This window comes from Rhinoderma darwinii, chromosome 1 (assembly GCF_050947455.1).
Source record: "Rhinoderma darwinii isolate aRhiDar2 chromosome 1, aRhiDar2.hap1, whole genome shotgun sequence".
In the NCBI taxonomy this organism is placed as follows: Eukaryota; Metazoa; Chordata; class Amphibia; order Anura; family Rhinodermatidae; genus Rhinoderma; species Rhinoderma darwinii.
In genome coordinates this window covers 447,182,374-447,207,014 of record NC_134687.1, presented here as the reverse complement: position 1 = coordinate 447,207,014, position 24,641 = coordinate 447,182,374, and positions in this window count along the sequence as shown.

The window sequence follows — 24,641 nt, the reverse complement described above, 5'->3', positions numbered from 1 at the left end:
TGTTAAAAACGCTCGCTAAAAAGAAGTGCATGTCACTTTTTGAGCCGTTTTTCATTGACTCTATAGAAAAACAGCTCCAAAAACGGCCGTGAAAAACGCTAGTTTGATTTTTAAAAAAAGGCTGAAACTCAGGAGCTCTTTTCCCTTGAAAACAGCTCCGTATTTTCAGAAGTTTTTTGCTAAGCGTGTGAACACACCCTAAGGCTGGGTTCACACAACCTATTTTCAGACGTAATGGAGGTGTTTTACGCCTCAAATTACGTCTGAAAACAAGGCTCCGACGGCGAATACGTTGGCAAACATCTGCCCATTACTTTCAATGGGCTTTACGATGTACTGTGCCGACGACCTGTCATTTTACGCGTCGCTGTCAAAAGACGGCGCGTGAAACTACAGCCTTGTCAAAAGAAGTGCAGGACACTTCTTGGAACGTTTTTGGAGCCGTTTTCTCATAGACTCCAATGAAAACAGCTCCAAAAACGGCCGTAAAAAATGCAGCGAAAACGCAGTGAAAAACGCGAGTTGCTCAAAAAACGTCTGCAAATCAGGGGCTGTTTTCCCTTGAAAACAGCTCCGTATTTTGAGACTTTTTTGCGCTGTCGTGTGAACATACCCTTACACTGAAGGAGCTCCCAAGATCCACAGCGGAGATGGAAGTATCTGTCCATTGGACCATTACAAGCCATACACTCCACAGAATAAGGCTTTATGGAAGAGTGGCCAGAAAAAGTCATTGCTTAACCGGTTCAGGACCGGACACTGTTTAGTTATTTTGGGCACACTATAGGGTTCAGAGTGGAGAGATCGCCATTTGGCTTTTGGAGAGCAGATTTTGCTTGGCAGTAGTTTTGTTTGAGTATTGCTGGTGTTTCCGTTTATAATGTGGGGGTACATGTAAGCCGGGCAGAGTATATAAGGGGCATAGTCAGGTGGTATATTAATGGGGTTAAAAAAACAATAAAATGATCCATAGATGTGTGTTACGCTGTGAAGCAATCCTTTCTGCACAGGCCGGTGTCGCACTGATATATGGTGTCCTTTCTTATGCCCCTTTTGGTCCACACTCCGCACCTTTGCAGTTTGCGGAATTTTGCTGGGAAAGTGTTGTCCTGGTATAATACGGGCACCGTCTCTTCCAGCAGATATGTTTGGGCCCTCCCTTTCCTGGTTCCCTAATTTTAGGTCCTTGATAAATCGCCTCTTCAAACAGAAGAAATGTTGCCCTCGGGCACAACTGCATATTTTTTATTTCCTGACTTATTGGAGCCATAACTAATTTTATTTTTTCATAGACATAGTGGTATTAGGGCTGTTTTTTTGCGGGACAAGCTGTAGTTATTATTGGTACCATTTTGGGGTACATGCGACTTATTGATCACTTTTTATCCTATTTTTTGGGAGGCCAGGTAAACAAAAAACCGCAATTCTGCCATAGTTTTATTTAGGTTTTTTTATACAGCGTTCACCATGCGTTATAAATTACATGTTAACTTTATTCTGCGGGTCAGTACGATTCCGGCGGTACCTAATTTATAGAACTTTTTTATGTTTTACAACTTTTTGCACAATAAAATTACTTTTGTAAAAATAATGTATTTTTTCTGTCGCCATGTTGTGAGAACCATAACTTTTTAATTTTTTCGTCGACGCAGCTGTATGAGGGTTTGTTTTTTGCGAGACGAGCTATAGTTTTTATAGGTACCATTTTTGGAATACGTGCGACTTTTTTTTTTTTTCTTTATCAAAGATTTTTATTTTGAAAATATAACAATACAGAAACATTTCACGGTTTGTGCAAAAAAAAGAAATTTGCACGCATTGCAATACATTTAAATGAAGTATCATAGTGTAACAACAGTATGCATATATATACATGTATAAGAACAACAGTAAAAGGTAGCCTCCCACCTATCAGAATTGAGTGATAAGAGAGATATAACGGCAATAACTGTACCATGTTCGCGTCAAATCAGTGCAATAGTCAGGGAGACCGCCCCCCCCAGTAAAGTGAAAAGTGGCACATATAAGAGCACTTTTGAATATATGGACACACAACACATAACACCAGACAACAAAAGGAAACACATACAGACAAAGCGCCTCCGGTAGGTAATATAATTTGTTCAGAGCATTCCATCCAGCCAGAGAGGCAAATCAGCACCATCCCGGAATCCAGACCACAGCATCCAAGTTTGGATGAAGAGCCCTGATTTGTCCCTATCAGCGGACAGCAACTCCTCCATCCTCATAATCCCGTTCACCTCCATTACCCATTCCGCCAGGGACGGTACAGTATGCGACTTCCAGTGACGAGGTATCACCGTTCTCGCTGCAGTCAAGAAATGTCGAAAGATCCCCTTTTTGAGGTGTGGGAGTGATACAGGAACCATAGAAAGCAAGCCTATGGAAGCCGAGGTTGGAACCTCAGTATGGAAAAGCTTGTTGCCTAGATCAAAAATCTTTCCCCAAAAGGGACGTAGCATGGGACAGTCCCACCAAATATGCAACATAGTTCCAGGAGCCCCCCCACACCTCCAACAATCAGCAGACACATCAGGGTATAGCCTATGTAACAAGGTCGGACAACGGTACCACCTGGTAAGTATTTTGTAATTCTTTTCCTGGGCAAAACAAGACATCGGTAACTTATGGGCTAGAAAGAAGGCAGTGCCCCACTCTTCTTCAGAGTGTCTAACCCCCATTTCCTTGTCCCATGCGGCAGTAAAGAATAATTGAGAAAAAGAAAATTTTGGCAGGATGATCCCATGTAGGTGGGACAACACATGAGAAGGGGCTGTGGGCAAGGACAAGTAGAGTTCCAGAGGAGTCTTATCCTGTAGTAATACCAGACAGTCCCCCATGGAGGAGAGATAGGACCGCAACTGCAAATAGGACCACCAAGTTGACCGCCTCCCCGGGCAGGCAGCAGATACATCAGTCATTGGCAATATGGCACCGTCTGGAGTAAGAGTCTCAGACAAACATCCACCATTTCCTCTCTCCCAACAGAGGAATGTATCAACACCCTCCGCCGGAGGGAAAGAAGGATTATCAAATAGAGGAGTCAAGGGACCCGGGCGATGGACAAGGCCCGTAGTACCCAGGATCCGTTCCCATACCATGAGAAACTGACGTGTGAGGAAAGGTAGAGAGAGAGTTTGTCTCTGAAGGACTGATAGCCACGGCAGAGAGGACAATGCAAGAGGAGACATAGCCTTTTCAATGCGCACCCATTGCTTACCTGCTTCCGAACGGAACCAATCCACTACTCTCATAATTATCGCTGCTTGATGGTATCGTTTAAAGTCTGGGAGACCCGCGCCCCCGTCTATTTTTGGCTGGCTAAGGACAGCAAACCGGATACGAGGCTTGGAGGAGCCCCACACAAACTTGGTTATGGCCCTATGTAAAGCCTGGAAAAAACTGGATGGTACAGCAATAGGGACGGTCTGGAAGATATATAGAAATTTGGGCAAGATATCCATTTTAACCGCATTGATACGCCCAAACCACGACATGCGGTTCCCGCCGTATTCGCCGAGTCCTTCAAGGTACGCTGTAGAATGGACGTATAATTCAGAGCATACAAATCCGACTGTTGTGTGGGGACATGTACCCCTAGGTATTTTAAAGATGTAGGTTCCCACCTGAACGGAAAAACCTGAGCGAGATGGGCAGCTAGAGGGCGATCCAAAGAGATATTCAAGGCCTCCGATTTAGAGTAATTGACTTTAAAGTTACTTAAATGACCAAAGCACTCAAACTCCTCCGTCAAAGATGGCAAAGAAATCATGGGAGTTGTAATGTATACCAGGAGGTCATCTGCGTATAACGCCAATTTATGATGCTGTGAGCCAACGCGTATACTATTAATATTAGGGTTGTTCCGCAGTGCCACGGCCAGGTGTTCCATGACCAGAACATACAAAAGAGGCGAAAGTGGGCACCCCTGTCTCGTGCCATTAGCAATAGACAGAGGATCAGATAATAGTCCGTTGACACGAACTCGAGCAGTAGGCCTTTGGTACAAGGCCATTATCCTATCCACCGTGGTGGTGCCAAGGCCAACCTGCGTCAAGACACTGCGGAGGAACACCCAGTGCACTCTATAAAAAGCCTTTTCGGCATCTATCGAGAGTAAGCACATCGGTATCTTACGGGTTTGGCAGTATGACGTCAAAAGGAGAGTTTTGTTCATGTTATCCCGCGCTTCCCGACCACACACAAACCCCACCTGATCATCCACGATCAAGCCAGGCAGTAATGGCGATAAACGAGAGGCAAGCAACTTTGCGAAAAGCTTCACATCTACATTGATTAGCGAAATGGGCCTGAAGTTTGCGCACACCGTTGCATCCTTGCCTGGTTTTGGTAGGAGAGTTATATGAGCCTCGAGGGATTGAGGCGCAAAGGGACACGAGGAGGACACCGAATTAAAAACTTTCGGCAGAAAAGGAGCCAATTGATCTTTAAATGCCTTATAAAATTTATTATTAAACCCATCGGGCCCCGGGCTCTTGCCCAAGGGTGACTCTCCAATAGCACGCTCCACTTCGGCTTCAAAAAAATCCTCCTCAAGCTCCAAAGCCACCCCCTCCTCCAAGGTCGGCAACGCGGTATCATGAACATAACGGTCGATTTTATCTCGTAACGCCTCCGCCTGCATATCATGAAATTGGCCTTTAATATTGTATAGCGCCGAGTAATAGTGTTTAAAGCAGTCAGTAATACCAACCGGGTCATGAACCTCACCGCCCGAGGGAGATGAAATTTTAGGGATATATGACGCTTGTGTGCGGGGATGCAGCATACGTGCCAGAGACCTACCGCATTTATCCTCATGTTCGTAGGAGTGCTTACGCATCCGATCCCTGAACCGAGCGTGAGACTGGTCTATCAAGGAACGCGAGGATTCTCTCGCTGTAGTGAGCTCCGCAAAAATCTGTGAAGATGGGACCTGTTTATGGCAGGATTCCAGATCCCGTATCTGAGTCAAGAGACGTGCAATAGCAAACCCCTTTTCGCGCTTCAATCGTGCCCCATTTTGTATTAGTACCCCTCGAATGACACACTTCAGTGCCTCCCACTGGAGTGGCAAGGGAGTAGCTTCATGTTCATGAACCTCAAAGAAACCGGTAAGTGAATCTTTAATGGCCGCCATGCATACTGCATCCCGCAACAAATTGTCATTAAAGGGAATGTGTTGCCAGAAAAACATGTTTTTTTTAAAAAAATTAAACATTTAGTGTGTGGGTGATTAAACATTGTTCAAATTTTTTTTATTTTTTTGCACGAGTCCATGTAATATTATAAATTATTTCTAATTTATAATACTACCCATTTTTGGTCACTAGATGGAGCTGTTCCCAAAATTGCAGCATTGCAACATTGGGTTAAAAGCCCTCGCTCTAGTGAGCTCTCAGCATCCCCCCCTCCTTTATCCTGGCTAGTGCCGGGATAAACGAGGGGTTTGAACGATGTAACCTCCTACACTGTGTGTCGCCATTTTTTGAGCTAACCCACAGTGTAGTAGGTTTACATACAGTAGTAAACACACACAAACACGAACATACATTGAAATCTCTTACCTGCTCCTGCCGCCGCGGCTCCCTCCGGCCCGTCCGCTCCGTTTGCTGCCGCTGGTGCAAGTGCACAAATCCGGAAGCCGCGACCGGAAGTAGTAATATTACTGTCCGGCCGCGACTTCCGGTCCACAGGAAAATGGCGCCGGACGGCGCCAATTTCGAATAGGACTGTGTGGGAGCGGCGCATGCGCAGTTCCCACACAGACGCCGTACACTGCAGTCAATGGGACGGGAGCCGTTCGCAGTCCCTATGGGACTGTGGCTGCCGTATTCCATGTCTGTATGTGTCGTTAATCGACACACACAGAAATGGAACAAAAAATGGCAGCCCCCATAGGGAAGAAAAAGTGTAAAAATAAGAAAAAGTAAAACACAAACACACAAATGAATATAAACGTTTTTAATAAAGCACTAACATCTTTAACATATAAAAAAATAATTTGTGATGACACTGTTCCTTTAAGTTTCCAGGATTGGAAATTAGGCAACGAGTTAGGAAATGTGAGATTCAGAAACACAGGAGCATGATCCGACCAAACCATAGGGCCCACGTCAGAGGTAGGATGCCAGGTAAGCAAGTGGTGGCTAATCAAAAAAGCGTCTATCCTACTGTACATGTTATGCAGTGGTGAGAAATAAGTGTATTCTCTTACCTGAGGGTGTAGAATCCTCCACACGTCAATCAACTGCATGGAATGCATCACAGTTTTCAGTGACCCCAAATGCGACTTAGGGACAACAGACCTGCCCGAGGAGGTGTCAAGTCTGGAATCAAAAGTCAGATTAAAATCACCTCCAACAATTAAAACGCCCTCAGTGAACTCCTCCAATTTCCTTAAATACAATCGGCCCACTCGTGCCTGGTCCTAATTGGGGAGGTACATATTAGCCAGAGTAAAAATCTTATTACGTATGGATAGCTTGAGAAAAACATATCGACCATCCGGATCAACCAGAACATCAAGAATTTTATGAGAGAGAGACTTATGAATACATATACTGGCACCCTTGGATTTGGATTCCGGGTTGGTACTGTGGAACCAGGCCGGAAAATATCGATTTGTGAACTGTGGCGTATGGCCCGCCTGAAAGTGGGTCTCTTGTAGGAACAAAATATGTACCCGCTCTTTATGCATGTTATTTAAAATTTGTGAGCGTTTTTCTGGGACATTAAGCCCCCTAGCATTAAAGGTACAAACCTTCAATTGTGCCATCGCCACCTCTCACTGAAGGAACTCGTAGAGCAATGCACTAAGCAGAGGCGAGACGAACAGCAACAGGACAAACAAGGAAGGGAGACACGACAACAAAGACAAACAGACAGGTGAAATAATCACCCACTCCTTGAGCTACTCAAGGAGAAACAATCCAATATACACCGGATATAACCAGTGAGTCCCTAAGAGGAGAAGTGTCAGGACAAGGTCTAGCCAGCGCCCCGCACCCCCCAACCCAGTGCAAATATCACACATCTTAGAACCAAAACATAAATGGAAAGAGAATCAAGGCCATTAGCTCAATATCCCGAGAAAAATGAAGTAATGGCCGATATTAGATCAGGATCGAACAGAGATGCCAGCATAACAATACATTCCCGAAAATTTACACAGTTACCGCACGAGTATACAGGCATGTAATTAGTAAAAACGTAGATAATCACATAACATACATAGTGCAGTAGGACTGGCAGCTGAGGAACATTAATTAATCACGGGCAAATGGCCAATCTGAGCACCTGCAGCCCCTGCCCAGAGCGAAAGAACCAGTATAACGGAGTATTAGGGTATGTTCACACGAGGGCGTCCGTTACGGCTGAAATTACGGGGATGTTTCAGCCTGAAAACATCCCCGTAATTTCAGCCGTACCGGCATGTGCAGGCGCTTGAACGCCGCGTCAATTACGGGCGTAATTAGCGCTGCTATTCATTGGAGTCAATGAATAACGGCTCTAATTACGGCCAAAGAAGTGACAGGTCACTTCTTTGACGCGGGCGTCTATTTACGCGCCGTCTTTTGACAGCGGCGCGTAAATATACGCCTCGTGTGAACAGACAAAAGTCTGCACATTGCTTTCAATGGGCAGATGTTTGTCAGCGCTATTGAGGCGCTATTTTCGGGCGTAATTCGGGGCAAAAACGCCCGATTTACGTCCGTAAATAGGCCGTGTGAACATACCCAAACATGAAACACATCAGACTTTCGCCTCCCACGATATAAGCAGTAACAATTGAACTTAACAGGCCTAAGTCGACTGTTGGCCTACAAAGTAAAAAAAAAAACATCCAGACTAAATCACAGCGGATCAGCACGTCGCCCACCAGGACGACCCATAGGAAAAGCGGGAGAACGACCACGCCGGCGTGGCCTTGGACGCTGTGGTGGTAGAGGAACATACGGCCAATCAGGCAAGGAAACTCTCGGCACCTGTAGGGCAGCACAGAAGTCCGGGACATCTCCTGGGTCTCGAACACTCAGCAATGTCCCGTCCCTGCGAACCTGTAGCTGGAAGGGGTGACTCCAGGAATAGGAGATCTCATGCTCTCTCAGCACATCCAGTAAAGGACGAAGCACTCGGCGTTTGTCCAGGGTCATCTTGGACAAATCGGATAACAACTGGATCTTGACCCCTTGTAATAAGACTTCATCTTTATCTCGGGCCTTCCTCATGATCTGCTCCTTTAGAGAGAAAAAATGGACACGGCATAGCACATCTCTAGGCCTATCAGGATCCGGGTTACAAGGGCCAAGAGTCCTGTGAGCCCTATCCAGCTCCAATGGATCATCAGCAGGACGCTCCAGCAGGGAGTTAAACAAGGACTGTAAGACAGGTATGAGTTGCCCCGAAGATATATCCTCAGGAATACCCCGGAGCCGAATATTGTTACGGCGATTCCGATTCTCATGATCTTCAGCCAAGTTAAATAGAGCATGAATCTGCTGGGAGTGATGATCCAGCCGTTCTGCATGAGAGACTTGCTGCTGTGTAACAGTGGAAACGTCGCCTTCTATGCGCTGAACTTGATCGGACAATTGAGAGACATTAGTCGTAAGAGCCTGTATCTCAGATTTATAGGTCATCTCAAGACGATTCACATAACGCTCCATGTCCTGTTTAGTGGGCAATGTGGCGAGCTGTTGTCTCAGGCCCTGTAAATCATCTCCCATGCTAGCAGAGCCGACACTGTGGGGAGAGGAATGTAGATCCAAATCCCGAGGAGAAGCAGACATCGATGCAGACCCCAGCATGCCAGAGGATGAGGAAGGAGAGACCCGGGTGCCATGACTAACACCACGTGGCGAGCAGGACGGAGCGGGAAGCGCCATGACAGTTCCAGAAGGACCCATCACGTGCGACTTTTTGATCACTTTTTATTCCTATATTTATAGGGCAAAGTGACCAAAAAACAGAAACTCTGGTAAAGTTTTTTTTTTATGCTGTTCACCGCCTGCAATAAATAATATAATATTTTGATACCTCAGGTCGTTATGGTCGCGGCGATACCAAATACGTATGGTTTATTATTTTTTTTCAATAATTAAGGACTTGATAAGAGTTATTTTTTTAACTTTTTTTTATACTTTTTTTTACACTTTTTCCCAAGTCCCACTAGGGGACTTGAAGGTCCAGCTATCAGATTTATTTTTTTCTAATACATTGCACTACCTACGTAGTGCAATGTATTAGATCTGTCAGTTATTCACTGACAGCAAGCCGATTAGGCTTCGCCTCCCGGCGGGGTCTAATCGGCTTCCGTAATGGCAGAGCAGGAGGCCATTGTGTCTCCTGTTGCTATAGCAGCAGTCGTCAGTCCTGATTGCCTGTCAGGGCTGGCGATCTGCTAGTAACCGCTACGATGCAGCAATCGCTTTCGATTTCTGCATCGAAGGGGTTAATGGCAGGGATCGGAGCTAGCTCCGGTTCCTGCCGTTACAGGTGGATGTCAGCTGTAACATACAGCTGACTTCCACCGCTGATGACGCCGGAACAGCTCCTTAGCCGGCGCCATCTTGCCGGCGGCTACGGAAGCCGATCAGCTTCTGAGCCGGTGCCAAACATTTGGCGTATGGGTACGGCAATTTTCAGGAAGTCAATGCTTTCCATGGCGTACCCATACGGCAAATGTCGGGAAGGGGTTAAACAGCTATAACTTATTTTATTTGTTGGGCCAGCAACGTGGTTTTTGCGTTTTTTTTTTTTTCGTAGACAATGCAGGTTTCTCTTTTTTTATCATATTTATACACATACTTTTTGCTATTTTAGAATTTTTACGCAGGACGAGAATACTCATCCTGAGCGGCGAGTGCTTGGCACATTAGGACGAGCATTCTCATCCTTCGTGACAGCAAGTGTCTGCGCGCGATCAGGAGCGGGGCAACGGCTGTAAAACAGCCCTATTTATGGACGTAATTCAGGCGTTTTTCGCCTGGAATTACGGCCGAAAAAACTGCTCCAAACCGTGGGCAAACATCTGCCCATTGAATTCAATGGGTCTTATGGTGTTCTGTGCAGACGGGCTTTTTTTTACGCGCCGCTGTCAAAAGTGCATGTCGAAGTGACTCCATTGACTCCAAGTGACTCCATTGAAAAACAGCTCCAATTACGTCCATAATGGACGCTGCGAAAAACGCGTGCACTCGCAAAAATGTCTGAAATGCAGGAGCTGTTTTCGCCTGAAAACAGCTCTGTAATTTCAGACGTATTTTACGTTTGCGTGTGAGCATACCCTAACAGCGGAGAGAAGAGAAACCTCTTATCTCTGCCATTAACCCCTTGAATGTCGCGATCAAAACTGATCGCGGCATTCAAAGTGAATAGGAGAATGGGTACTGCACTTTGATGGCATCACAAGAAATCTCTGTCATGCGATCAAGGCCCATAACTTGTATGGCCAGACAGCCCAGGGTCCATTGAAGGCCAGGGCTGTCTGACCATATTTCCTGTTGTTAGGGCATACTGAGGTATGCCCTAACAACTGTCTGTGTACAATCAGTACACAGGCTAAGGTACTGGCATATAGATATATGCCAGTACATTACATTTAAAAAAATCAAAATCAAAAATTTCTCTATGGGATTAAAAAAAAAAGGTTCAATTATTTTTTCAAAAAAAGTTAAAGTTAAATGACAAAAAAACCATACTTGGTATCTCCACGTCCGTAACAATCTGTACAATAAATTTATAACATTATCTATGATGATCGGTGTTAAAAAAATAAATTAAAACTACACTACTATTTTCGTCAAAATAAAAATGTATATAAATTAAACGATAATGAATTTCTACCAAACAATGGTACCTACATAAAGTACAACTAGTCCTGCAAAATAAAAGTCTCATACATCTATGTCGTACACAAAATAAAAACAAGTTGTGAGGGCCGGGTTGCAAAGAGTGAAATATAAAAAAATTGTTCTGTCCTCAAGGCCAAAATTGTCCCTGTCCTGAAGGGGTTAAAGTTTGAAAATTAGGCTGGGTTCACACACCCTATTTACGGAGGTAATTCGGGTGTTTTAACCTCGAATTACGTCCGAAAATACGGCTCCAATGCGCCGGCAAACATCTTGAATGGGTTTTACGATGTTCTGTGCCGACGGTCATTTTTTTTACACGCCGCTGTCAAAAGACGGCGCGTAAAAAAGACGGCCGCATCAAAGAAGTTCCTGTCACTTCTTGGGACGTAATTGGAGCCGTTTTCCATTGACTCCATAGAAAAACAGCTCCAATTACGTTCGTAATGGACACTGCGAAAAACGCCTGCAACATGCCATTGCGTCTGAAATTCAGGAGCTGTTTTCTCCTGAAAACATCTCCGTAATTTCAGGCGTATCGAACGTGTACGTGTGAACATACCCTTATAGTAAAAAATATGCTTTTTTTTTACTTTTTAGCAATTTTTTCTGGTAATATAGTTTTACCCTAAAATAGACCTTTTATTTGGGGTCGTTATTGTCTACTGTAAATTTTGATTACATGTCTATTTAGGGTAATTGGGTGAGCGCTAGCATTACGACAATGATTGGCGGGGGAACATTTTTTTTGGGTGGGTATTGTCACTAATAGGGCTGTGCTGGGTCTAGTAAGACCCAGCAGCAGCCTGCCACTAACGGCATCCCGGCGATCATGTGACCAGTCACATGATCACCGGGACCAATAGAGGCACCGCCGCTGCTTCTATTCATATACACATTGCTCATTGAGCGCGTGTAGAAGAGATCAGAGAAGATAGAAGCAGCGAAAGCTCCTCAGGGTCCCCAGGAGTCACTGACTGCCGGAGACCCGACATTCAGCTGGCCGATCGCTCGGGGAGCAAGTTAAAATCTGCGCCGTACATAGTCTACGGCGCGGGTTTTAAGTACCCCAACCGCCGGACGCATATACACAGCCGTCTGTCGGGAACTGGTTAAAGAAAAACATAAGAAAACACGTGTTGCGTGAAGCATGGTGGTGGCAGGATAATGCAATAGGAAAGCTTTTCATCATCAGGGACTGGAAAACTGGTCAAGAGTGCAGGAAAGATGGATGGCAATAAAAACAGGGCAATTCTTGAGGAAAACCTGTTTGAGCCTGCCAAAGATGTGAGACTGGAACAGAGGTTCACCTTCCGGCAAGAAAACACGTGTTGCGTGAAGCATGGTGGTGGCAGGATAATGCAATAAGAATGCTTTTCATCATCAGGGACTGGAAAACTGGTCAAGAGTGCAGGAAAGATGGATGGCAATAAAAACAGGGCAATTCTTGAGGAAAACCTGTTTGAGCCTGCCAAAGATGTGAGACTGGAACAGAGGTTCACCTTCTGGCAGGACAATGGCCCTAAACATACTGCTAAAGCTACACTGGAGGGGTTTAACCCCTATCCGCACCACGATGTACTATTGCGTCCTGGTGGGGGGGGGGGGTGATGTTTGGAGCAGGCTCATCCGCTGAGCCCGAAGCGGGTGTCAGCTGTGTATTACAGCTGACACCCTGGACTAATGGCCGGAACAGCGATCTCGCTGTTCCTGGCCATTTAACCCCTTAGATGCTGCAATCACAATCGCAACATCTAAGATGTTAAAAAGAGGGGGGCACAGCTCACCACCCCCTGCCACGCGATAGGGGGGTGCCGACGAAGGCCCCCAGTTCTGCCTTTCTTCATCTCCTATTAAGGGCTTAACAGCAGCCTGTAAGGGTATGTGCACACGATAACGACAATTACGGCTGAAATTACGGAGCTGTTTTCAGGACAAAACAGCTCCTGCATTTCAGACGTAATTGCTCGTGCTCGCGTTTTGTGAGGCGTCAATTACGGCCGTAATTTGGAGCTGTTCTTCATTGAAGTCAATGAAAAACGGCTCAAATTACGTCCCAAGAAGTGTCCTGCACTTCTTTGATGACGCTGTTATTTTACGCGCCGTCTTTTGACAGCGACGCGTAAAATTACAGGTCGTCGGCACAGTACGTCGGCAAACCCATTGAAATGAATGGGCAGGTTTTTGCCGACGTATTTGAGCCGTGTTTTCAGGCGTAATTCGAGGCGTAAAACGCCTCGTTTACGCCTGAAAATAGTTTGTGTGAACCCAGCCTAAAAATGACAATATACTGCAATACACATTGTATTGCAGTGTATTGTACTAGCGATCCAACGATTGCTGGTTCAAGTTACCTAGGGGGACTTATAAAATGTGTAAAAAAAAAAGTTTAATAAAGTTTTTAGTAGTGTAAAAAAAATATTAAAAGTTCAAAAAAACCTTTTCCCATTTTTCCTCTAAATTAATGTAAAAAATAAAAAATTGGTATCACCGCGTCCGTTAAAGTCCGAACTATTACAATATACCATTATTAAACCCACACTGTGAATGGCGTAAAAAAATAAAACCACCAGAATCGCTGTTTTTTGGTCACTTCATATCCCACAAAAAAACGAAATAAAAAGCAATCAAAACGCGTCATACAGCCCAAAATGGTACCAATAGAAACTACAGCTCACCCTGCAAAAAATAATCCCTTATACCTCTCAATTGCCAGAAAAATAAAAAGGTTATGTCTCTCAGAATGTGGCAACAAAACACAAATTTTATTTTTAAGGGTATGTTCACACACACTAATTACGGACGTAATTCGGGCGTTTTTTCCCCGAATTACGTCCGAAAAATGCGCCTCGATAGCGTTGACAAACATCTGCCCATTGAAAGCAATGGGCTGACGTTTGTCTGTTCACACGAGGCGTATATTTACGCGCCGCTGTCAAATTACGGCGCGTAAATAGACGCCCGCGTCAAAGAAGTGACCTGTCACTTCTTGGGGCGTAATTGGAGCCGTTATTCATTGACTCCAATGAAAAGCAGCGCCAATTACGTCCGCAATGGATGCGGCGTTCAAGCGCCTGCACATGCCGTTACGGCTGAAATTACAGGGATGTTTTCTCCTGAAAACATCCCCGTAATTTCAGCCGTTACGGACGCTGTCGTGTGAACATACCCTAACAATTAGTTTCTTCCTTGTAAACGTGGTAAAACACAAAAAAACTATATAGATTTGGTATCGCTGTAATCGTATTAACCGGTAGAATAAAATTAACATGCCATTCTTACCGTAAGGTGAAAGCCGTAAAAACGAAACCCCTCAAAAGATTGAGGAATATACGTTTTTTCCTATTTCACCCCACAATTTTTTTTTCCCAAGTTCCCGATGCATTATATGGTACAATAAATGGTGCTGTGAAAAACTACTACACGTCCCGCAAAAAACAAGCCTCCACACCTCCCCCTTGTAGACAGTGCAATACAGTCTCCCACCTCCCCCTTGTAGACAGTGCCCCAAACAAAAACTGTACTCACCTAGGCCCTGTTCCCACGACAAACTGAGCTGCTCCACAACGGGATCCTGTAGCCTAGTACGTGTTTTACTATTGACCAAGTGGGCGTTGTACAGAGGAGTGTATGACGCTGACCAATCAGGGTCATACACTTCTCTCCATTCATTTCCTCAGCACATAGGGATCCTTTTAGATCAGTATGTGCTGTTTTATATGAAACACATTAACGATACTGAAGTGTTTAGACAGTGAATAGACATTCCACGGGATGTCTATTCACAATCCCGGCACTTCGTTAACGTTTCTGTGGTAGTTACAGCAGAGCAAGCGTAATTTCGCGAGATTACGCTGTAGATGACAGGTTACAACGAGATTACGCTTGCTCTGCTGTAACTACCACAATATTTTCTCTCGTTGCGCAGCAACAAATATGGATCAGATACAGACCGAAAGCGTCTGATGCTTGAAAAGCTGCAAATGTTTAAAAATAACAAAAAATACACTACTTATACGGACGCCAGTAGTATGACACGTCATGTTCAGCCACATGCCCTCGCTGGCAGCTTGTAATCAAAGACCCGCGAACCGCTGTAATAGTATGTGATGCTGTATAATACTGGTTACACACCACTTTAACAGCTGGAATCTGAGATTGCTCCGATCCAGGCTGTTTAAACCTTTAAATGCTGCGGTCAATAGCGACCACGGCACCTAGCTGGTTTTACAGAAATAAGGGACTCTCTTTGTTATCCCAACGGCACTTCGGTAATGGTGCCGATGGGTTGCTATGGCAGCCGGGCCTGACAATAGGCAGGGCCTGACAATAAGCAGGGCCTAATAGGCTGCCGGTCAGTGAAACACTAGCAGGCATAATAGATTGCAATACAAATGTACTACAATATATTATAGAATAGTGATCAGAATTCAATAACGTTTCTAGAAAAATAAATATTTTTTCCCTTACAAAATGCTTTATAATGGGGAAAAAACTGCACATAATTGGTATTGCTGCATCCGTAACGATATTTATCCTGCACGGTGACCACCGTAAAAATAAATAAATTAAAAACAATGGCAGAATTGTTGTATTTTTTTGTCATCTCCCAAGAAGTAAATAAAAGAGTCCTATGTACCCCAAAATGGTACCAATTGAAACTACAACTCGTCATACAGAAAACAAGCCCTTATAAAGCTCAGTTGACCGTATAAAAAAAAAAATTGACTTCCGGTGGGCGGGACATCCAGGATGGCCGCGTTTTAGATTCGCTCCTGAGGACGGCGGCATCCATCTAGATGGAAAAAGCGAGGAAAGATGAAGACGGGAAACGAGGAAAGATGAAGACGGGAGCGGCCATCTTGCCAGCCGGATCCCGGGGAGGCCTTGAAACAGGTACGGATTGCGAGTCCCCCTGGGGAACAGACAAGTAAAGACTCTGACCAGTGTGGATTCGGAGGTCTTATACAGCAGCAGAGGAACCGGGACATGGGGTGTGAGGGCGCAGGCCTGCCATAAAGACGAAGGGGACACGTGTAAGGGTCTCACGTGGTCCCAACTGCACAACTCCTGATCGAGAGTACTCCTCGGTATAGCCGGACGCCACAGCATGGTGGGACAGATAAGTACCTTGTTACTGTATGACTCTATGGGGCAGTGTTAAACTACAAGAATACCTCTTAGGGTATGCTGTTCAGAGGACCCCTTTATTAGAACCCAGAGGTGGAAATAGCTTGCCTGGGATACATTTCAGAACGGACGGACTGTGCAGTTTATAAATTGAGACGGCGTGGAAACTACTCCTTGTTTCAACGACGAGAACACCCCCTTCACATGTACGCGGCGGGACCGGTCATGGAAGGCTGTCCTATACAAGTTTAAGACAGAGCTGTCTTTGTGTCCGCGCCACAAGTCTCTGGGGTGATATTGACTTTAATATCTGCAGCACTCTCCTTCACCCTCTGTCCTAGCTCAAATGTAACAGACTGTTTTCTTTCTTTTGTGAGCTACGATGATGCAACTAATGTGAACGCATAAATAGCTCCTCCACAGATTACACATACCTAAACTGCCTAGTCATAGCCTGCATTGATTCGGGTCACTGAGTAAATGGACAAATATTTACACACTTTTGGGACATTCAGATCCACGCGCTCCTCCACGATGCCGCACACATCTGCTGCTCAGTCTTCTTCCACATCATCCGCACAGAGGAAACGATTGTCCAAGGGTCACAATTTGGCTAACCCCTCACAGCGGTGTGAGTTATCGGCGGAGGTTCCAGTGTCTGGAGACATAACTCCACCAAACCTCTCGGGCCCTCCTAGCCCGACGTCTCAACATCTTGCAATACGATCTCAGGCGGCAGAGGTGGCTCAGGAGGTTTATCGTCTCATTGTCCCAATATTTGAGAGACGTTTGGATCTCATACAAACCCCAATAAATACCATGCTGGCTCAGGTGACCACGACTTCGCAGAAAATCGGGAAACTGGAAAATTAAACGGTGTCGTGCGAAATGGATGTCACTCGTTTGGAAGCTTTAATATCTGAACAAGGTGGACTCATACAAACGGTGCGGGAAAAGCTAGATGATCTTGAAAATCGTGAGCGCCGCAATAATTTACGGTTTGTGGGTATTCCAGAGGATGTGACGAATGAGTCACTTACTACTTATTTGTCTACAGACCTACCAAAGGCTTTGCACTTACAGCTGCCAGAGGATCCGTTATCCATAGAAATAGCTCATCGCTTGGGTTTCCGGCGAGAACATGATAATGGCGGAAGACCTAGAGCAGTCATAGCCAAATACCACAACTGGATGGTTAAGGAAAAAATCCTGAAAGCCTTTAGACAAACCCCGGAACTCAGGATTAATGGGCACAAAATTTTGATGTTTCGGGATTTCTCTATACAAGTCTCCCAAAAACGAAAAGCTTTTTTTTTTTAAAATTCTTTATTTTGTTGACCCAAGAGGTCCATTTTGTAACAAAGGGTACAAAAACGAAAAGCTTTTACACCAATCTGCAAACACCTACCTGAGAATAACATCCGCTTCCAATGCTAAAGGTCACGGAAAATGGTCAAACCAGATTGTATGACACACCTGACGCTGCACTACGAAGATATCGCCTGGCAGAGGCGGTTTAATTTCTTTTACATTTCCTGTGGAGGAAACTGTTTACTAATTGGCCAAGAGACTTTAAGGGTATGTTCACACGAGGGCGTCCGTTACGGCTGAAATTACGGGGATGTTTCAGCCTGAAAACATCCCCGTAATTTCAGCCGTACCGGCATGTGCAGGCGCTTGAACGCCGCGTCAATTACGGCCGTAATTAGCGCTGCTATTCATTGGAGTCAATGAATAGCGGCTCCAATTACGGCCAAAGAAGTGACAGGTCACTTCTTCTACGCGGGCGTCTATTTACGCGCCGTCATTTGACAGCGGCGCGTAAATATACGCCTCGTGTGAACAGACAAACGTCTGCCCATTGCTTTCAATGGGCAGATGTTTGTCAGCGCTATTGAGGCGCTATTTTCAGGCGTAATTCGGTGCAAAAACGCCCGATTTACGTCCGTAAATAGGCCGTGTGAACATACCCTAATACTGTTTATGAAGTCAATGGACCTTGATTTCTGTTGATAGAGTGCTCTAGGCACCGGTTTCTACCAGTTAAAAAATGCGCATATGTGTGCGATTGTATTTTGGTTTAATTGTATGTTATTTTAACCTGCCGCCTCTCTTTTATAGGTTGAGAATGTGTATCACGGACCGATCCGGGTCCACTTCCCCTTCCTTACTAGATGTCCTCCACGCTCGCTGGGAGGGGGGGGGGTGGCATCGCAACGAAAGACGAGATCTGTGTACCCATGTCGAACTTCTAGACACAGGATGAGTAACTTACTGCACACACCTCAGGAGTTTCACTCAGCCCCAACTTTGTCATGGAATGTGGCAGGGCTGAACACGCCAGAGAAACGAGGTAGGGTGCTCGCTCACCTAAAACGTCAACAGGCGTATATCATACTTCTCCAGGAGACACACTGGCGGACAGGTCATTATGTACCTCTGCGGGCCTCCTCGCTTGACGATCCAGTGGTATCTACATACTCCTCTAAAACAAGGGGTGTGGCTGTATATTTTAGAAAGGGCCTGCCATATTCCATAACTGAACAACATGCTGACCCGAATGGCCGATTTGTTTACATACAGCTCAAAATTCAGCAGCGCACACATTCTTTGCTGAATATATACGCCCCCAAATCAACCGAATGCCAATTTTTACCCTAAAATTACAGACTTTTTAGCTCAGAGGGATCATCCCAATTTGATAGTGGCCGGGGATTATAATTTAACCCCTCACCCATCCATAGACCGATCAGGCTCGGATCACGCTACATTACCTCCTAACTTGCATATAGCCACATTTATAGACCAGCTGTCTTTATGTGACCCATGGAAATTACACAAGCCGAGCGTATGGGAGTTCACCTTTTATTCAGCGGTTCATGATTCATTCTCACGAATAGACCTTATTATGCTTTCCACGCAATTATTTCCAGAGGTGATACGCGCAGACATACATCCTATTACAATTTCAGACCACGCACTGATTTCAATTACGCTGGGGCGACAACCTACTCGACCTCTCACAAGAATCTAGAGGTTCCTCTCTTAGCTATATGAGTCGGAAGACTTTAAAACTTATTTGACAACGCACTGGCAGAATTACATTCATGATCATCAGAACCAACTAGATGAGGTGGCCTTGATATGGCTCACGTCTAAGGCGGTGATGAGGGGACACATAATTAGTTACATAGCGCTGAAACGCAAAAAGGCGAAGACAACTGCTTGAATTACAGGCAAATTTGCTAAGAACACAAACCTTGCACGCGGGTAACCTTACGCAACACTCAAAAGGAGAATTTTTGGAAGCACAGAGCTTACTTAAAACTTTTCTTCCGAGAAATGCCATGTGGCAAGTAAAGTTCACACAAAATACATACTATAGGTGGGGCAACAGGGTGGGATCTCTTAGCACATATAACACACCCTCCGCGAGGGGTGAGGGTCAAATTTTGTTGGCAAGGGATCTGGACACGGGTTTGACGAGATCGGACGCTGGGAAAATAGAATCTAGCTTTACTAATTACTATGAGGATTTGTATAGGGCAGAGCCGACAGACATGACAGTAATTAACACGTTTCTGGATTCGTTGGAGTTACCTAAATTGTCAGAGGACAATAGGGCCCTGTTGGAGACTGCTATTTCAGAAGATGATGTTAGATTGGCTATCTTTCTACACATAATAAAAAATCCCCTGGGCCTGACAGCTTTCCCATAGAATACTATAAAATGCAGTCTCCAGCCATTGTACCACATCTCACAAGTTTATTTAACAAGATTTATCTTGAAGGCCTTAATCGCGACACATTTACTGATGCCAGAACTATACTACTCCCAAAGCCAAATAAAGACCCAACATTGCCTCAATCATATAGACCCATATCACTGCTTAATCAGGACTACAAACTCCTGTCCAAAATACTGGCAACTAGAATACAGACTTTTCTTCCTACTGTGGCGCACCCTTTACAGATGGGCTTTGTTGCGGGCAGATACACTTCTAAAAGTATTCGGGCTGTGATTGCGGCGACGGTGGTTGTGCAGGAGGAGGGACACCCCCCGACCATGCTGCTGAGTTTTGACGCAGAAAAAGTGTTCGATAAAGTCTCCTGGGTTTTTCTTGAGGAAATGCTGTGTAGACAAAATTTTGGACATACTACTAGGGTATCTGCACTCGCTGCAATCTCAGGCCAGTACAAGGATACTTATAAATGGTCATCTTTCACAAACCTTAGATATATTTCGAGGCACGAAACAAGGCTGTCCTCTTTCACCCATTTTATTTAATTTGTCATTAGATCCCTTACTTTATCATATCTCGTCTTCATCCTTGTTTAGAGGTATACATATCAGGAGCAGTGAGCTAAAGGTTGCAGCATATGCTGATGATCTACTACTCGTAATTGAGAATCCCAAAACCAGACTGTCCCAGATTCTGGTGGAACGCCAGACAGTTGGAAAACTCTCGGGTTATACTCTAAATGTGGATAAAAGCGAGGCTCTACTATTGAAAGGCCCTGCTAAACCCTTATGGACATCCGGATTTCCCTTGAAATGGTGTTCAACATTTGTTAAATATTTGGGAGTGCAGATTACGAGGCTGCCAGCAAACCTATACAAACAGAATGTCACCACGTATATTTCTAATTTAGAACAAATGTTAAAACTTTGGAAACATTTTTCCCTCTCATTTATGGGTAGGGCTAATATCTTGAAAATGGTAGAATTCACAAAACTCTTGTATATTTTCCAACCATTACCTATATACCTCAGACCGAAAAATATATTAATCAACTTGATCAGGGATTTATTTGGGCGGGAGGGAGACCGAGAATTTAGTTTCATGTTCTACACAACAGAAGTTTAATGGGGGTTTAAACTTTCCCAACGTCCGGGTCTATAACCTGGCCGCACTCGCCAGGGTTTTATCCGACTGGGCACAAAACATGACCTATTATACCACGCCACAGATGGATCAAGCATTTATCCCACTCATTTCACTTATGAACTTCTTACAACTGCCTTAGGAGCAATTGCCTCAGGGGTCCAAAACAAACCCACTATTACTTGCAATATGGAAAATTTGGCATAAAATTCGTCTGATAATGCACCTGGAACCACAGTTTTCGCCGGCCCTTACTTTGGTAAAAAAAACGAAATTTCAAGGGGGCAATTCTCACCACACATTTGTTACTTGGCATAATGAGGGCATTACCTCAAATTCTGACTTGTTGCATCCTACACAACATACATTACTGTCACTTTCAGACCTACAAATTAAATTCCCCAATGTGTCCCTTCCTTTTTTTAACTATTTGCAGGCGCAGAGTTATAGGAGCCTAGTCATGGGTAGAATTTCCCCTAATGAATGGACATCTTAATTTACCAGAGTGATACTTAATCCTGCGTCTAGGTCTGCTCAGATATCCAACACATATAGACTGCTCCATATGCCCATAGATTATACCACAACCAGGTTGGGTCTGGCAAAATGGACTGTGGATGACTCTTCCTTAAAGGAACAGTGTCACCCCAATTTTTTTTTAAATATGTTAAAGATGTTAGTGCTTTATTTAAAACGTTTGGATTAATTTGTGTGGTACTTTTTTTTATTTTTACACTTTTTCTTCCCTATGGGGGCTGCCATTTTTTTTTCCATTTCTGTATGTGTCGATTAACGACACATACAGACATGGAATACGGCAGCTCCAGTCCCATAGGGACTGCGAACGGCGCCCGTTCCATCCACTATCGTGTACGCCGCTGTGTGGGAACGGCGCATGCGCCGCTCCCACACAGTTCAATTTGAAATGCGCGCCGTCCGGCACCATTTTCCTGTGGACCGGAAGTCGCGGCCGGACAGTAAGATTACTACTTCCGGTCGCGGCTTCCGGACTTGAGCACATGGAGCAGCGGAGGCAGACGGGGCGGATGGACCGGAGGGAGCGGCGGCGACTGGAGCAGGTAAGTTATTTCTATGTATGTTCGTGTTTCAGTGTGTGTTTACTACTATATGTAAACCTACTACACTGTGTGTTAGCTCAAAAAATGGCGACACACAGTGTAGGAGGTTAGACCGTTCAAACCCCTCGTTTCTCCCGGCTCTAGCCAGGATAAAGGAGGGGGGGGGATTCTGAGAGCGAGGGATTTTTACCCAATTTTGCAGCATAAAGCAATGTGGTTGCTTTACCACATGCAATGCTGCAATTTTGGGAACAGCTCCATCTAGTGACCAGCAATGGGAAATATTATAAATTGAATCCAATTTATAATATTTCCTGACCCGTGAAAAAAAATAAAAAATTAGAACAATGTTTAATCACCTACACACTAATTGTTTAACTAAAAAAAAACAACATGTTTTGCTGGCAACACATTCCCTTTAACACCTTCGGTAGTCTTACGAGCTACTATTGATGCTTATAAATTTCTACCCTCAGCGAGGTATATGGAGATGTGGCTTAAAGTGATCCATAGAGCATATTTGACACCGCAGAGGGGACACAGCATGGGGGTCTACTCGTCCTCTGACTGTTTTAAGTGTGGTCAATCTGAGGCTAATCTGTACCACTGCACGTGGCTGTGTCCACAGATTCAGAGCTTTTGGGAAAAAGTGAAAAAATTTGCAACGGATAATATGTCGGGACCTTTCCTTTTCACCTCCTCATGGGCACTTTTGGGACATATTGAGTTGGATTCAAGGGAACGCACTAGACAGGAGATTCGCATACTACACATAATAGTAGCAGCAGGTAGGAAAGCAATACTGCAGGTGTGGAATCATTCACAGGAACCGACTTTACTCATCCTTTGTGATAAAAATGGACTGGGTGGAGGCATCACATCATAAAGAAAAAAAGGTACAAACATTTTTTCAGATATGGGGGAGATACATAACGTTATTGCCTCAACACATTAAAGATAAATTACGCTCATGTTTTCACCTGACAACATGGTAGCAGAAGTAAATACTGATGGGGAAGATCCGTTGTAATGTCCTGAAAAGCGTGCCATAGTTTCTAGGGTATGTCATGGGAAAGACTGATAGGGATTGTGGGGTAAGGGGGGGGGGGGGGAAAAAAAATCACATTTTTGGATGGGAGAGGCGGCAGGCTAATATGTGTTGATTTTTGATAAGTTAACAGCTTTCCATTTCAGTGTACTTCCCGTGATTTGATATATGATGTAAATTGTAGCTGTCGATTTGTGGAATTATTATTACATGTCTAATATTGGAAATTTGGAATGGATGCGGTTTTGTTGTTTTTATTCAGTTTACAACATTAACAACTTTGAAAAAAAATAACAATTACGGCTCTCCGAATGTGGCAACACAAAATATTTTTTTTTACAATTTTTTATTATGCAAAATTAGTAATGCATGAAAAAATATATAAATTTGGTATCGCCATAATTTCATGCTTTTCAATGAACGTCGTAAAAATAAAACTGACTAAATAGTTTATTTTCCGTTACCCCCCAACATTTTTTATAAAAGTTGTTCAATACATTATATGTGAATCAGAAGAAGAGTGCTGTGGTTTCTATATTGTATATACTTTCAGTAACAGACCATGATAAATGTAAACGATCCATTGATTTCAATGAGAATGCTTCCGTTGCTAATGGGTTCCGTTTGTCTCTGTTCCGTAAGGTTTGAGTTTTTTTGACGGAATCAATAGCAGTCGATTGCGCTATTGTTTCCGCTAACAAAACGGAAACCTTACAGAACAAAGAGAAAGGGAAACCATTAGCAACGGAAGCATTACCATTTAAATCAATGGTAATGCAAACGGAAGCCGTGGTTTCCGTTTGCCTTTGCGTTGATGGGTTCCGCAAAACTGTAAGGTCTGACGGAACCCGTCAACGGAAACCGAACACGGCTATGAACACAGACTTAGGCCTCATTTACATGACAGTATTTTGCATCAGTATTTAGAAGCCAACATTAGAAGTAAATCCATAATACAGAAGCGGTGCAAATCTTTCCATTAGGGTCAGTTCCAGAGTTTTTTGACGCGGAAATAGTGCCAAACAACCAAAATCGCCCTCCATTGATTTCAATGAGAGGCAGAAGTTTTTGGTTTTTTTCCCGGGGCGGCTTTTAGCTGCTTGCAGAAAAAAAAGTGGCTTGTCCTTTGTAGCCGCGGTTTCCACCTCTGACCTCCCATTGAAATCAATTGGAGGCAGAAAAACACCTGCGTTATTCATTAGAGCGTTTTTCGCTGCGTTTTTTGCTGGTGGTCCTTGCATTCGTTTCAATGGGCGCGGGAAAAAACGCAGTAAAAAAAAAAAAAAACGGGGAAAAATACATGCAGGCAGTTCAAAATCTGAAGGAATTCTGAGGCAGATTTTTTCTGCCAGCAAAAAAACTCTGTGTGAACATGGCCTTATACTTTTTCTGTTTATTTTCAATTGCTGGTTTTGGCTTATAAATAATGATGCTAAATACTGACCAGAATACGGTCATGTGAAAAAAGCGTTCTGTAGAGATTATGCATAGGAGTGCCGGTCATCGGATCTTTTTTTTTATTTTTAATCCAGCTGTTTATTTACTTTCCGTTTTAGCCCAAGAAATCTTATTAAAATAATTCTACAGTACTGAAGCACACATAGGAAAAATGGCAGAATAAAAT